The sequence below is a fragment of the Ceratotherium simum genome, chromosome 20 (assembly GCF_057802395.1).
Source record: "Ceratotherium simum simum isolate JZ-2026a chromosome 20, ASM5780239v1, whole genome shotgun sequence".
Classification (NCBI taxonomy): domain Eukaryota; kingdom Metazoa; phylum Chordata; class Mammalia; order Perissodactyla; family Rhinocerotidae; genus Ceratotherium; species Ceratotherium simum.
The window spans coordinates 53,616,486-53,630,004 of NC_141919.1; the positions used below are offsets into that span (position 1 = coordinate 53,616,486).

Consider the following 13,519-nt stretch of genomic DNA (forward strand, 5'->3'; position numbering starts at 1 on the left):
AAATAATTAAATTTTAAAAAATAAAAAATAAAGCAAAACAAAACCCCAGTTGTGACCCCACACCTGCGCAGTTACATCAGCATCTCTTGGGGTGGGAGGGAGGGTGTGGACCGGTTGTTTTGACAACTGCTCAGGTAGTTCTCACGTGCAGCCAGAGTTGAGAGTCTTCGAGGTAGAGGCAGGGGGGATTATCTTTACTCACTGGCGGTCCGGGCAGCCTCCACTGTGGTTGGGCCTATGGGCAAGGAGGGTCTTCAGTAAGTGCCAGCCCTGGAGCGAGTGAGAGACGGAAGGAGAGCACTGGGCCAGGGGAGGAGGCCTGGAACGCCAGATCACACAGCTTAGACCCCTTCTCTGCAGGTCGTTGTTTGTGTTCAAGTCAGAGTTATGGAGGTGTAATTTATATACAGCAGAATTCACCCTCTTTAACGTCCCGTTCTGTGAGCTTTGGTGCATAGTCATGTAACCGCTGCGAGATCAAGACCTGGAAAACTTCCACAGCTCCACGGATTCCCCTGTGCTCCTTGAGTGCATCCTTCCCCACCCCCAGCAGAATCTGTTTTCCATCCTTAGAGGCTTTTCCAGAATGTCGTGTAAGTGGAATCACACAGTTTGTAGCCTTGAGTTGGCTTCTTGCACTCAGCCTAATTGTACAGGTGTGTGAGCGGTAACTCATGTGATCAGATGCATGTTTAGGGGTGACTGGGTGATCGATGAGTGGGAAGGCAGGGATGGAGACAGGGAGGCCGTTATGGGAAGAATGACTTGGCGGTGTTCACAGTGGCCTCTTTGTAAGTGACGTGCCACATGCCCTGTCTACCGACTCCTGGAATCCGGACACAGTCCTGTCAGATAGGGACCTTTCTTTCCTCTTATACAGGGGAGGACACAGAGAGCAGAGAGAATAGGAAACTAACTCATCGGGTTGCTCACCCAGGAGGTGACGAAGCCACGTGTGAGCTCGGGAGCTGTGACTTGCAGCCCGCAGGGGGGCGCACTGTCCACACGCGGCACCTGACGCGCACACCGAGGGGTGGCCGTTGGGTGGGCGTTTTAAGGATGCGTGCACCCTTGGCCATTGCAGCTCAACATCCAGAACTTTATCCTGAGGAATCATGGATGTCAAGAAGCTTTCATTGGAAAGGGTGTTTGTCTTTGTTTATAAACAGAAAACCTAGATAGACACTGAAAGCTGCTGACAGGCGGTCAGAGACGAGGAGGTCACTTAGGCTGGCCAGTCTCTAAAATAATGGTGTAAAATATGACGAAGGTGATGGGAAATCAGCATAACACGTGAATGCTAAAACCCGTTCCTGAAGCGGTGTGTACAGCAAGGACCCACAGTTTGCCCAGAAAGCACTCGATAGACTGTGTCCAGGGTGGTGGTCACCTGTGTAGTCGACAGCGTCACTCTTGTTTTCTCTTTGGTGCTTGTCTGCATCTCTGATTTTCCGACTGGCTCTCTCGGTCCCATTACCAGAAATACTTGTAATGGAGATCATAAGGGAAAAATACAAAGAAAAAATGGAAAGCACGACTTGTGATCGCACACACGCACACACCCCGGATGTCCTGAGAGCCCGACACACTTTTCTTAGACTTGTTATACCTGCCTTGTTTAGAAAGCAGTGGGAGTTCTACCATTTGTGGTCCTTTTCAGTGGAAAACATGCTGTGGGAAGCAGGGCAGCCGCGCTGGCCTCTCCTGGACCAGACAGGCAGGCCTGGATGCAGGGCGGCAATGTGGGGTTGCCATGTGCATGCACAGGTGAGCCCACGTGCTCTCCTCTCTGGCGCTTCCTCCAGCGGGAGCCCGTCATGACGATGGCTTGGGCCTGACCGGGGGCCCTGCCTGGCCTGTCACCCCGTGTGTGGGGTGCATGGACTCAGCAAGGCCTGCCCCTCTTTGTGAGCAGGGTCAGCGGCCATGGTTCCTGGGGGACTGGGAAATTATGAAATGAGATGACACTGAATATCCCTTCTTGGCAAACTTTGAGCTGGGATGTACGTGGAATTCAGTGTCATGTTTAAAACCAAGCTTCCGAGAGGTTTCAGTGCATGTATAATATTGCCAAAAACATTTTTTATTAGAATATTAAAACTTCGTGGCACTCAGGGAGCCTGGCTGTTTTCAGACCCTGAGGGTGACTCACAGTAAGACACATTTTATTCTGTGAGGCAGTGCACATGTCTGCATGCATATACATGCACACACGTGCACACGATACACACATGTCCCCCCATACACACCATTAAAGCCAATTTCCTCAACAGAGCTCTCACCTTTAGCTGCATATGATGCTCTCTGCTATTTCGTTCAATTGCATTTTATTTAAAAACTGTTTCCATGCCCCAGGTTGAAAACTATCCCCACTTGACGTCTGGCCCTATGTGTGACTGTGTGGACGTTTTAAATTTTGGCATTATGTAAATATGTGCCATTATGTATTGTCCTATTATTTCCCATGTCAGCCGACTTGTGCCTGTGGACTCCCTCGTCCCTGCTTTCTCCCAGTCCAGGGCAGCGCACAGTTGGAGCCTGGAGCGCAGGGGCCGCTGTGGGACTATGTGCCTGGGAGCCATGGGGCCGGGAAACTGGGTCAAAGCAGAGTCCCTGAGCGGGCAGAAGTGGATCGCTGGCGTGTCTTTGAAACCTGAGGGAGTGGCTTGGGTTTCAAATGTGGGATCTTGTGAAGCCGCCCTGTTCCCTGGAGCCCCCCTGGAAGCAGCAGCTGTTTTGTGAAGATGAGGTCTCTCCATGTGGGGCCCACAGTCCCTCCGCTCCATGGACGAGACTGCCGTGGGGCAGGGCTTGGTTTTCACCTGCAAAGCCCGGGAAGTGCTGAGGGGCTGGAGCGCGGGCCTTTGGGGAGACAGATCTCGTCCATCTGCAGTGACCTCGGTGTGGCTCCACGAGCCAGGGACGTGACTGCCATCAGCGAGGAGAGCGCCATTCACAGGGAGTGCGTTGTTCCCGCAGAAGGGTGGACGGCTCAGCTCAGACATCTCGCTTCCAAAATGAGCGAGAAGGAGAACACGCTCCCCTGCTCTTTGGTCAGACGGTGGCCGGGTGCCCACACCAGCACTGCCCACGTAAGTGGGGTGGGGAGTCCGAGGCTTTGGCTGAGCTGTTCCGTGCCGGGACGAGCTTCAGGCCTTTTCTAGCACTTAGATTGCAGTTGCTAAGCACGGAGACGCGCTTTCCCTGAACATAGCCCATTCATTAACCACTTCAGGTGTCAGCCTCCCCAGGCCGCTGGGCAGGGGGCAGGGGGCAGGGGGACAGTAGCGTGGCTCCTGTGCACAGAATCCATTTCCTAAGAGCACTTTCCAGAAGCCTGGCAGTGGCGGTTAGCCACCAGCTGGGCAGGGCTGGGTGCTTCCCCGGGGATGCAGAGCATGGGGCTCGTACACGCTGCGCAGTGCAGCCTGTGCTCGTCTTTGCACTTTGGCAGTGTGGATGCCTGTCTGCTCAGAGCTGAAGGGGCTGAGTCTGGTGGAAGGAAGCGTGGTCTGGGGCTGTGGCGTCACAGTCGTCTTCCGCCTGGCAGAGTGACCCGCCTGTGGCCGCGGGCCGGCCCTCCTGTCCTGGGGCCCCTCTTGCAGCTACATTCCAGAAGAGCAGCAGGAAACAAGCAGCCGATGGGCAGGGTTGTGCGCCCTCTGAGTGCCGTGGCCGCCAGAGCTGTGGGGGTCACGTCCCACCTGGGAGAGGCCACCCTCCTCCCACCGTCCCCTCACCCAGCTTGGCCGTGCCTCTGCCTGCTTCCTTTCCCATCTTGACATGCGAGGGAAGGTCCCCACCAACAAAATGACAGTGACCCCGTCTGGCAGCCCTCTTCTCTCTCTGTTCTCATCTTCCCATTTCCTTGTCTTTCCTCAGCAGATGTGTGACGTGCACACAGCCTCGGTGCACAGCTCGCTTTGCTCACAGGTGGAGCCCAACCATGTGGTGCCCAGGACACCACCAGCCCCGCAGCCCTGGGCCCTTCCGTACCGCTTCCTGACTAATCGCTGCAGAGGCGCATCCCGGCTGGGTTTGTGCACCCCACATTCCGTAGCTCGCCGCAGAGGCACGTCCCGGCTGGGTTTGTGCACCCCAGATTCCGCAGCTCGCACCCATGGGCGTCACTCTGCTCCTGTGTGTGGCAGCATGCCGCTCGCCACGGTCCGGTCGTGTGTGTTCACCACAGTTCACATGCCCCCACGAGCCCATGCTGCCAGCTGGGTTTCCGCCGTGAGCCATGATGCATGGGGCTGTGAGCATTCTCGTCCCTTTATTCTCCAGTCAGGACTCCGGGGTCCTCGATTCTTTTTGGCTCCACCTCCCAGGGCAGGCAGCTTGTCTGCATCTGTAACTGGGCTCCTGGAGTTGAGGTCTTGACCTGCTCGCTGGCAGCCTTCTCCAGCCGGGCTCCAAGCCTCTCCCTCCACCAGGAGCTGCCCTCTGGGGAGGGCCCTGGGCTGGCTCCTCCTCCAGCCCCACTGCCGGCGGGCCCCTCAGGGGTCTCTTCAGCTGCGCCTCGCTCCTTCCACCTTCTGCATTTCCCCCTCCTGGAGGGCCCAGGAAGGCTGAGTGGAAGCCCCCCGGTCATTGTAACATGGGGGTCCTTTTCTGCTCTGCAATTGTGTCTCTCGCTGCATTGACCCCTGTCACTCAGCTATGCCACCGTTCACTCCATGTGACGTGTCTGCACGTCCCAGGCTCTGTGTTTGCAGCGGGGGATGGAGATGCAGTGGTCATGGGTGGAGGGAAAGTGGACAGGACGTGGTGCTTCCAGCTGGATGACAGCATATAGCCCGCTGAGGGGGGATGTGTGCCACCAGGCCGGGAACCTGGAGGCTGGGCATTGACCCACAGGGACAGGCTTGAGGTCTTGAAGTCAGGAACACTGACTCGGAACTCGAGAATTAGTAGGAAAGATCCAGAAGCTGAGTGGGGAGAGCAGCTGTGGCGGTTTTAAAATCCTGGCTGATCTGTTGGCGTTGCTGTCACTGAGAGGCAGTGTCTGCCCTCCCCGTGGGCTGGGGTGGCCTGGGGACTGCTTAGACCTTGGAGCCCTGAGAAGCCAAGAAGGGTCAACTGCCCTGCGGCCGCCATGCTATAAGGAGGCCTGAGTGCCCGGAGGCCACGTCACACTGCAGTGGACAGTCCCGGTCTCTGCACCCCCTGAGCCAGGGCCTGATGTGTGAGGCTCTAGTCCTCGCGTGATTGCAGCCCTTGCCATCGGGTCCCCTGGGCAGGGCCTCAGACGTTGGAGCAGAGACCAGTGACCCTGCCGTGGCCCAGTCATGGCCCACGGAACCTGAGCGTGGTGGGATCTTTAGGCCGCCAAGTCCAGGATAGTTTGCTCCACAGCAGTGGTGACTAACGGAAGCAGCGGCTCCCCAGGGAGCCGGCAGGGCCTTGGGGTGGGGCGGGGGCAGCCTGGGACAAGGTGCTGGGTGGGATGGTGGAGTGTGCACCTTCATGGGGGCGGTAAAGATGGCTACCTGAGTTTCATCCTGCACGTTTTCATGGTCTGTGTAGCAGGAGGCCTTCCTGCCTTTTCGGTTAACTGACCACGGAGGAGGCGTGCTCCAGCGTTGTAGAACCACCATGCATGTACACGTGTTTCCCGGAGCTGCCATAAGAGCACCACCCACTGGGTGGCTTAGATAGCAGAAATTCATTCTCCCCAGTTCTGGGGGCTACAAGTCCAAAATCACGGTGTCACAGGGCGGCACTCCCCCTGCAGACTTTAGGCGAGGACCTTCCTGCCTCTTCCAGCTTCTGGGGGCGGCGGGCAATGTGGCTTCTAGCTGCATCACCCGAGCCTCTGCTCCGTTGCCCCATGGCCTTCTCCTTTCTGTCTCTCCTCTGTGTGTCTCTTACAAGGACACTTGTCATTGCATTTAGGGTCCACCTGGCTGATCCAGGATGAACTTAATGATCTTAATTTCATCTGCAGAGACCCTATTTCCAGATAAGGGACCAGCCACAGGCTCTGGGTGGATGTTCTCTGGAAGCTGCTGGAGCCCCGGAGAAGGCGTTAGAAATATTCCGTGGGGCTGGAGGGAGGCTGGTGGCCGGGCGGGGCGGGCCAGGGCCTGGCAGGCGTTCACTTTCTCCAGGATATGCTTCAGCGGGGCTTTATCAGCAGGAAAATGGAAACCACGGCTGCTTTCTGCCTTCGTGGGAAGTGAGAGAAATGAGAGCGCAATGGAAACTCGCCTCTTTGTGAAAGAACAGTGTGTTGACTTGGAGGGAAACAGGAAAGGGCCTTCTATCGGTTTAGGTGAGTTTTTATCTCTGCCGGTGGGGCCTGTTCTTTTAAGTTGGGTTTCTACCAAAATACTGGTTGAATCTCTAGTGTGAACAGGAAGTCAGATATGCTGACTAACTTTTCCTTTAGTTTAACGGCATTTTTATTGTTCAGAAAACGAAGGCAGAGGGTCAGAGCCGCCGCCTCGGGCCCCGGGTGCGTGCCGTTGACGCTGCGTTTCTCGGGTCTTGTCTGTGCTGCTTGCACACACACACGTGCGTGCACGCACCTGTACACACGCACAGGGCATTCATGTAGATGGTGGTCTCCCCGAGCTGTGGTCACGCTTTCTTCACTCAGTGCGTGGCAGAGACACGTGCTCTGCGTGCCGTGCGTGGCTCCGTGAGGGCCGTGCGCCCCCGCTGGCGTGTGCCCCATGTCTCCCAGCCCACGGTGGAAGTTGGGGTGTCTCTGCTGTCTGCCACATCCTTGGCCATGTTTCTTGTGTGCCTCAGTGAGCGTTTTTATAGGAAAGAGTCTTAGAATGGAAATATTTGAGTCCAAGCTTGTGTGCATTTCTAGTTGTGACCAGTCGCTGGGCTGACGCCAGGACAGGACAGGATCGTGCCCCTGGCTCATAAGAGTCTCTCCCGCCCCTCACCTCCTCGGAGCGTTACCCATGGGAAGGGAAGGCCACGGTCTCCGTCCCAATGGCTTGTTGTCGGTTTATCAGTCGTTTATATTATCTCCTGAAGCACCTGCCTTTGGGCTTCACGCGTTTTAACAGAAATTGTGTTGTTCTTTTACTAATTGCATTGATTTGAAGAATTTCTTTCATTTTAGAGTATTCTGGAAAAGAACAGCCTATATGAAAGCATTTCATCTGTTTTTCAGGAGACATGAATGAACTCAGGATGGAGACTGGTGAGACCGTCGCCTGCTTCCTGTGGCTCTTCTCGGGGGTTGGGGTGTCCGAGGGGACAGGCCCTTTTACCTCTGTCGCTCTCAGACAGGCAGTGGTCAGCCTTGGCTGTGCTGGCCTAACCGCCTGCCTGGAGGACACGCAGTGGCCCCTGTGACTGGTGGGGCCCAAGAAAAGGGATTGGTGGTGTTTTTGGTAGGCCGTGCATGTGTGTATGTGTGCGCATATGTGTGCACGCCTGTGTGGGTATGTGTGTGTGTGCACATGTGCACGTGTGTGTGCATGCACACTCCTGAAAGCGCACAGCAGAGCTCGAAGTCTACATTACAAAAGGCTTTATGGGTTTAGGAGTCTCCGCCCAGTAGGAGGCTTATAAAACTTGTTTTCCTCGAGTCTTAATTGTAATTTTAGCCGAATGATAAAACTCACCTCTCCACCCCCGCTCCTCGCCTGTCGATTATCTTGAGTGGTAACACACCCCTGAGAATTCACTGGATGGCACAAGTGACGCGGCGTGTTTTCCTGGGAGTCAGCTCGGCGTTCCAGCCAGACGCTAGAGTGTGTCCCGATCATTCGCACACGTGGCTTTTCGTTGGGACCCTCCATGGGGCGCTGTGCGGTCACAGGGGCCTTCTCTCCACAGAGAGGTCCTGCTCCCATGCGAGAGTAGCCCAGGCAGGGTGGTGTGTCCCTGATTCTATCAGTCAGGGTTCTCCAGAGCGACAGAGCTGATGGTGTCTGTGTGTGTATGTGTGTGTGTGTGTGTGTCTAGACGAGAGAGAGGGAGAGAGAGGGGGATTCATTTTAAGGCATTGGCTTACACGATGGTGGGGCTGGCGAGTCTGAAATCTGCAGGGCAGGCCAGCAGGTGCCCTGGGGGGGTCATCTGCTTTATTCAAAGTCCAGGGACTGAAATGTTAATGTCATTCAAAAAATACCTTCCCGGGAGCCTCTGGAATAATGTTTGACCTGGGCACCATGGCCCAGCCAAGTTGGCAGGTAAAATTATCCATCGTGCTGATCAGTGTCCCCGAGTGCCTGGACCCCGTGGTGGGCCATGGGTAAGTGTGTGAGCATGCTCAGGGTGTATGAGGGTGAGGGGTGACTTGTTCCCCAAGCAGGCACGGCATGTGGCTCATCTCCGGAGGCCACGGGACCGGCATCGGCGTGGAGGAAGGCCGACATGTCTTGCGTCCTGATGGTGCTGGGAGTGGCTGGAGCCTCGTGCAGGCTGAGCCCCACGCTTGGCTGACTCGTGTCCTGACTGGGTGTCTGCTTCATTCCTGTCGCTTCTGGCCCCATGTTTAGGCCTCGCGACTCCCTGGGGCCTGTGGGGAAGATTCTTGTCCTCCTCTTTCTAGAAACGTCTTCCTTTCCTGACTTGACATGCCTGCTGGAGGTATTTATTAACAGAAGGCCTTGGTGCTCCGTCTCCCTGATATTTTCTTGTTCTGGGAAAAACCCTTCTCCAGTCACAGTCTTGCCATCCTGTCCCTGCCCCGTGAGCCTCTGACGTTGGCCTCCTTTCCTCCTGGCACACTCTTATCAGGCCTCTGGGCCATCCTGTTAATTTGATGATAAATAATTACGGTGAGACAGAAGAAAAGCCAGGTGGTGTCCTGGGGCGGGCCTGGCCTCATGTCTCTGGAGGTTTGGAAACGATCTGCTTGGTGGAGAGATGGATGAAGGCAGAGAGGAGCAGGGTTCCCAAAGCTGATAGAGGAAGGAGGTTCTTCTCTTTCCCTTTAGGTGTGGTGTTGGAGGTGAATGAATGAATGCATGAATGGGAGAGTGGGCTGATCCCAGAGGTTGGGAGGGCGCGGCATGGCTGGCAGTGTGGTGGGCGGGCATCTGGGGGTCAGGGTGCCTGGCTTGGGACCAGGGGTCCGGTGGGCAGAAGTGAAGGTCCGTTCTCTGGGCCTGCCACTTGGCGTGTGTCACGGCTCCCCCGCTGGCTGAGGCTCGGGGACGAATGGCACGAGGCACGGGGCCTGCAGGCCTCTGCTCGTTCACGGGTGTGCAAGGGCACAGTGCGGGTGTCGCCCGACCCCAGGCCTCTGAGGTTTCCTGTGCAGCCTCTGGTCTCACTGTTTCTTAGAAGAGTGAGGCCTTTCCTGGCAGCCAAGTGTGCGGTCACGGCCGTCCGTCTGGCCCCAGGGCCTCCTGCAGGGCTGGCGGGGCCTTTGTGGGCACCCTGAGCCTGACCCTCTTCCCCCGGGGTGGGCCAGTTGGAGTGCCAGAGGGTGGCTTGGGAGGGTGGCCCCGTGCTGGGAGGGACAGGGCCTGGGGACACGGAGTACCAGTGCAGTGTGGCTGCTCCAGGCCCACCCCCCAGCTTCTTTTTTTTTTTTTTTTAAAGATTTTATTTATTTAATTTTTTCCCCCCAAAGCCCCAGTAGATAGTTGTATGTCATAGCTGCACATCCTTCTAGTTGCTGTATGTGGGACTCGGCCTCAGGATGGACGGAGAAGTGGTGCCTTGATGCGCACCCGGGATCCGAACCCGGGCCACCAGTATTGCAGCGCGCGCACTTAACCACCAAGCCACAGGGCCGGCCCCACCCCCCAGCTTCTGAAGCCCCAGCTGCTCCTCTGGAAGTGCCATCCAGAACTTCCTGGCCCGGGGCCTCCACCACTGGGACCCCCATGGGCTCCCCGGTGACAGGCCTGAGACCAGAATCTCGCTCTCGACACCAGCCTGGCCTCTCGCTGCGGAAGGGTTTGGCCGGGAAGAACGTGAGAGTGGAGTAAAGGCCTCGCTCTTTTCTCTTCTGTGAGGGACACACGTGTGTCAGGAAGAGGCTTGGGTAACAGCTTGATAATTTTCCACGTTTTCAGCCCTGTCCTCGGCCAGGATTTCTTGGAATCATAAAACGTGAAAGAGAAGATGAAGTGTACGTGGTTTTATAGAAACAGTCCACTTGTTCTGAAGCTCGGGTTCTGCAGGGAAGTTGGATGGTTAGAGGCCTGACCACGGAGAAAGAAAGAGAAGCTAATTTAAACACAGTTTACAGATTATTTACATGGCTCTTTCCTCTGTGTATACAAAGGAATATTGCTGGAAATCAAGAACTTGGAGACATTCAAATCGGTTTATTTTTTGTTTGTCCAGCATAATCTTTGTGATGTTCTTATTTGGATATAAATGCCAGTGATTTCTTGACTCAACCACCAACACAGAGTTGAAATGAAGGTTAATTACTGCTCAGATGCTTGTGATGCACAGAGCTGGGTGAATGAGTCAGATTGTTTATTTTTGGTGTTTATTGGTGCCAGGTGTCTAGAAGCTGCAGTTTGCATTTGGACATCATTGAGGTTAAGTGTCTTGGCAACTAGTTGGGGAGTGGCTGGAGGACTTGTGCCCAGAAGCTGGTGCCCACGTGTCCACACAGTGGCTGAAACTTTTTCCAATCGGGGGCGTGGACCATACAGCGTAGCCACCAGGGATCTAGAAATACCGCTCTGGGGTGTAATTCCCTCTCCCTCTGCCCGCTTCTCTGTGACCTTGAGGAGGAGACGAGTCAATCTGTCGCTGACTGACTGGCCTGGAGTCAGTGTAGCCAGCTGTCAACATGTGGCGGTTTAAGGTTCTGGGCACGTGAGATGGAAAATGCAAGCTCCTCTTTCAGATCTTGGATGTACTTTACTTACTTTTGGGAAGCAAACGCATGATTCTTTGAGAGTCCACGGGGTTGGACGAATTGACTCTCGGTCTCTGTTTTGTTCATGATCACAGCATGGACAGACCCTACCCCAAGTCTGACGGAGCCTGCGTGTGCGATATGCGCGGGGAGAGCCTGGATTGACACTTGACAGGCTGATCAGCGATGCGTCTGCAGAGTGTGGTCTGCGGTGAAAGCCTTTAGCTTCTTGCTTTTAAAACTCCCTTTTATTTCTTTACTTTTATACAAATCAATTTGTAAATCTACTTTTCTGATGAAAAATAAAGGTTTTTTTTAAGTTGCCGTAAAATATACGTAAAACTTACCATTTTAACCATTTTTAAGAGTGCAGTTCAGTGGCATTAAGCACATTCACACTGTTGTGCAGCCATCACCACCATCCGTCTCCAGAACTCTTTTCATCTTGCAAAACTGAGACTCTGTCCCCATTACACACTGACTCCCCCTCCCCCAGCCCCTGGCACCCTCCACACTCCTTTCTGTCTCTATGAATCTTGACTAGGGATCTCAAATAAATAGAGTCATACAGTATTTGTCCTTTTGTGTCTGGCTAAAAATAAAGGTGTTTTAAAAAAGATTTCAACCAAATTGATGGCCTTGTAGTCATTTTTTAATTTTTTAAATGAATGTACAGTAAAAATGATGATTTTGGTGTGCTGTGAGTTCTGTGAGTTTTATTACACCTATAGATTTTTGTAGCCGCCTCCACAATCAGGATACAGAACAGTTTCACCCCCCAAAATCTCCCCTGTACCGTCCTTTATGCTCACACCCTCGACTTGCCCCTAACCACCTGCAGCTGCTGGTCTGCTCTGTGCCTGTGGCTTACGTTTCAGGAGTGTCTGGTGAGTGGAGCCATGCAGTACGTAGCTGTCAGAAATTGGCTTTTTTCATGCAGCATCAGGCCTTTGAGGTGCCCTTGAGTTGTCACACGTGTCAGCAGTGGGTTCTTTTTGATTGCTGAGTAGTATTCCGTAGTGTGTTTGAATAGAGCTGCCGTGAACGTTCATGTGCAGGCTTTTCTGGGAGCATACGGTTTTCTTGCCTTAGGATACATACCCAGGAGTGGGATTGCTGGGTCCCATGGTGGGTGTGCGTTTAACTGGATAAGCAACTCCTGAAGTGTTTTCTCGAGTGGCTGACCTGTTTTACCTTCTCACCAACCATCTCTGAGAGTTCTAGTTGCTCCCCATCCTCAGCCACACTTGGTATCATTAGTTGTTTTGTTAGCCATTCCAATATGTGTACAGTGTGCACATTGTAGTTTTAATTTGCATTTCGTAGTGGCTACTAATGTTGAACATCTTCCCACGTGCTTGTAAACTTTGCTTGTTTATTATCTTCTCACGAGCTTATTTGCTTCTCACTTGGTGAAGCGTCTGTTCAAGTCTTTTGCTCATAGAATTGGGTGGTTTATTTTCTTCCTGTTGAGTTTTGAGGGTTTTTTGTATATTCTGAATACAAGTTCTTTGTCAGATATGGGATTTGCAAATATTTTCTCCAGTCTGTAGCTTGTGTTTTAATTCTCTTAACAGGATCCTTCACGGAGCAAAACGTTTTTGTTGTGACAAAGTTCAGTTTGTCAGTTTACCAAATGTTGATAGAGAGAACATGGGAAGATGCCCTGTGTTATGTTACTGATCTTGTATTCTCTGACTGCTAAACTCGTCAGTTCTGAGAGCTTTTTTGTAGACTCCTTAGAATTTTTGACATAGGCAATCATGCTGTCTGTGAAAAGACTGTTTTATTTCTTCCTTGCTAGGCTGTATGCATCTTATATCCTTTCCTGCCTCGTTCGCTAGCCAGGCCCCCAGTGCCATGTTGAATAGAAGAGTTGGGAGGGGACCTCCTGCTTTGTCCCTGGTCTTAGGGGCAGCCTTGAGTCTCCCAACGCTGAGGGTTGTGTTAGCTGTGGGTTTCTTCACAGACGTCCTTGATCAGATGTGAGAGCTCCCTTCTGCCCCTAGTTTGCTGGGAGTTTTTATAATGAGTGGATGCTGAACTTTTTCAAATGCTTTTTCTACATAGTCTGATGGGCTTGTGTGTTATTTCTCCTGTAGACTACATTAACATATGGTGGGTTACACTGACTGACTTTTGCATATTGAACCAGCCCTGCATTCTGGGACAATTCTATTTGGTTGTGGTGTACCGTTTATATATATAGCTGGATTCCATTGGTGAATATTTCGTTGAGGATTTTTGACTCTGTGTTCACGAGGGATGTTGGTCTGCGATCTTCCTGTGCTGTTTTGTCTGTTTTTGCTGTCAGGGTGATGCTGGTCTCACTTAAGTTGTGAGACATCTTTTCCTCTTCTGTTTTCTGGAAGAGATTGTGTAGAATTTCTCTTATTTCTTAAATGTTTGGTAGATTTTGCCAGTAAAACCATCTGGGCCTGGTGATGTCTTTTTTAGAAGGTTTTTAACCACGAATTCTGTTTCTTCATTAGGTATAGCATTGTTCGGGTTATCTGTTTCGTCGTGGGCGAGCTTTGGTAGGTGGTGGTATTTGAGACATTGGACCATCCCCTCTAAGTTGTTGAGTGTTGCATGCACAGAGGTGTTTGCAGGGTTCCTGTGTTATCCATTAGCGTCTGTGGGGCTGCAGTGGTGACACGTCTCTCTCCTGATAATGGGAATGTATTTTCAGACCTGCTGTTTGAAATGCAG

The 13,519-nt window shown here is 53.1% G+C and overlaps 1 protein-coding gene and 1 long non-coding RNA gene across 4 annotated transcripts in view; both read left to right on the forward strand.

Moving 5' to 3' along the window:
* The window catches only part of LOC101403226 (semaphorin-4D), a 99,363-nt gene that overhangs the window by 11,715 nt on the left and 74,129 nt on the right, over nt 1-13,519 (forward strand). The window lies entirely within an intron of this gene.
* On the forward strand, nt 6,094-7,602 carry LOC147914465 (uncharacterized). The gene is made up of 2 exons (XR_015555480.1): nt 6,094-6,277; nt 7,139-7,602. It is a non-coding gene; the product is annotated as an uncharacterized LOC147914465 (long non-coding RNA).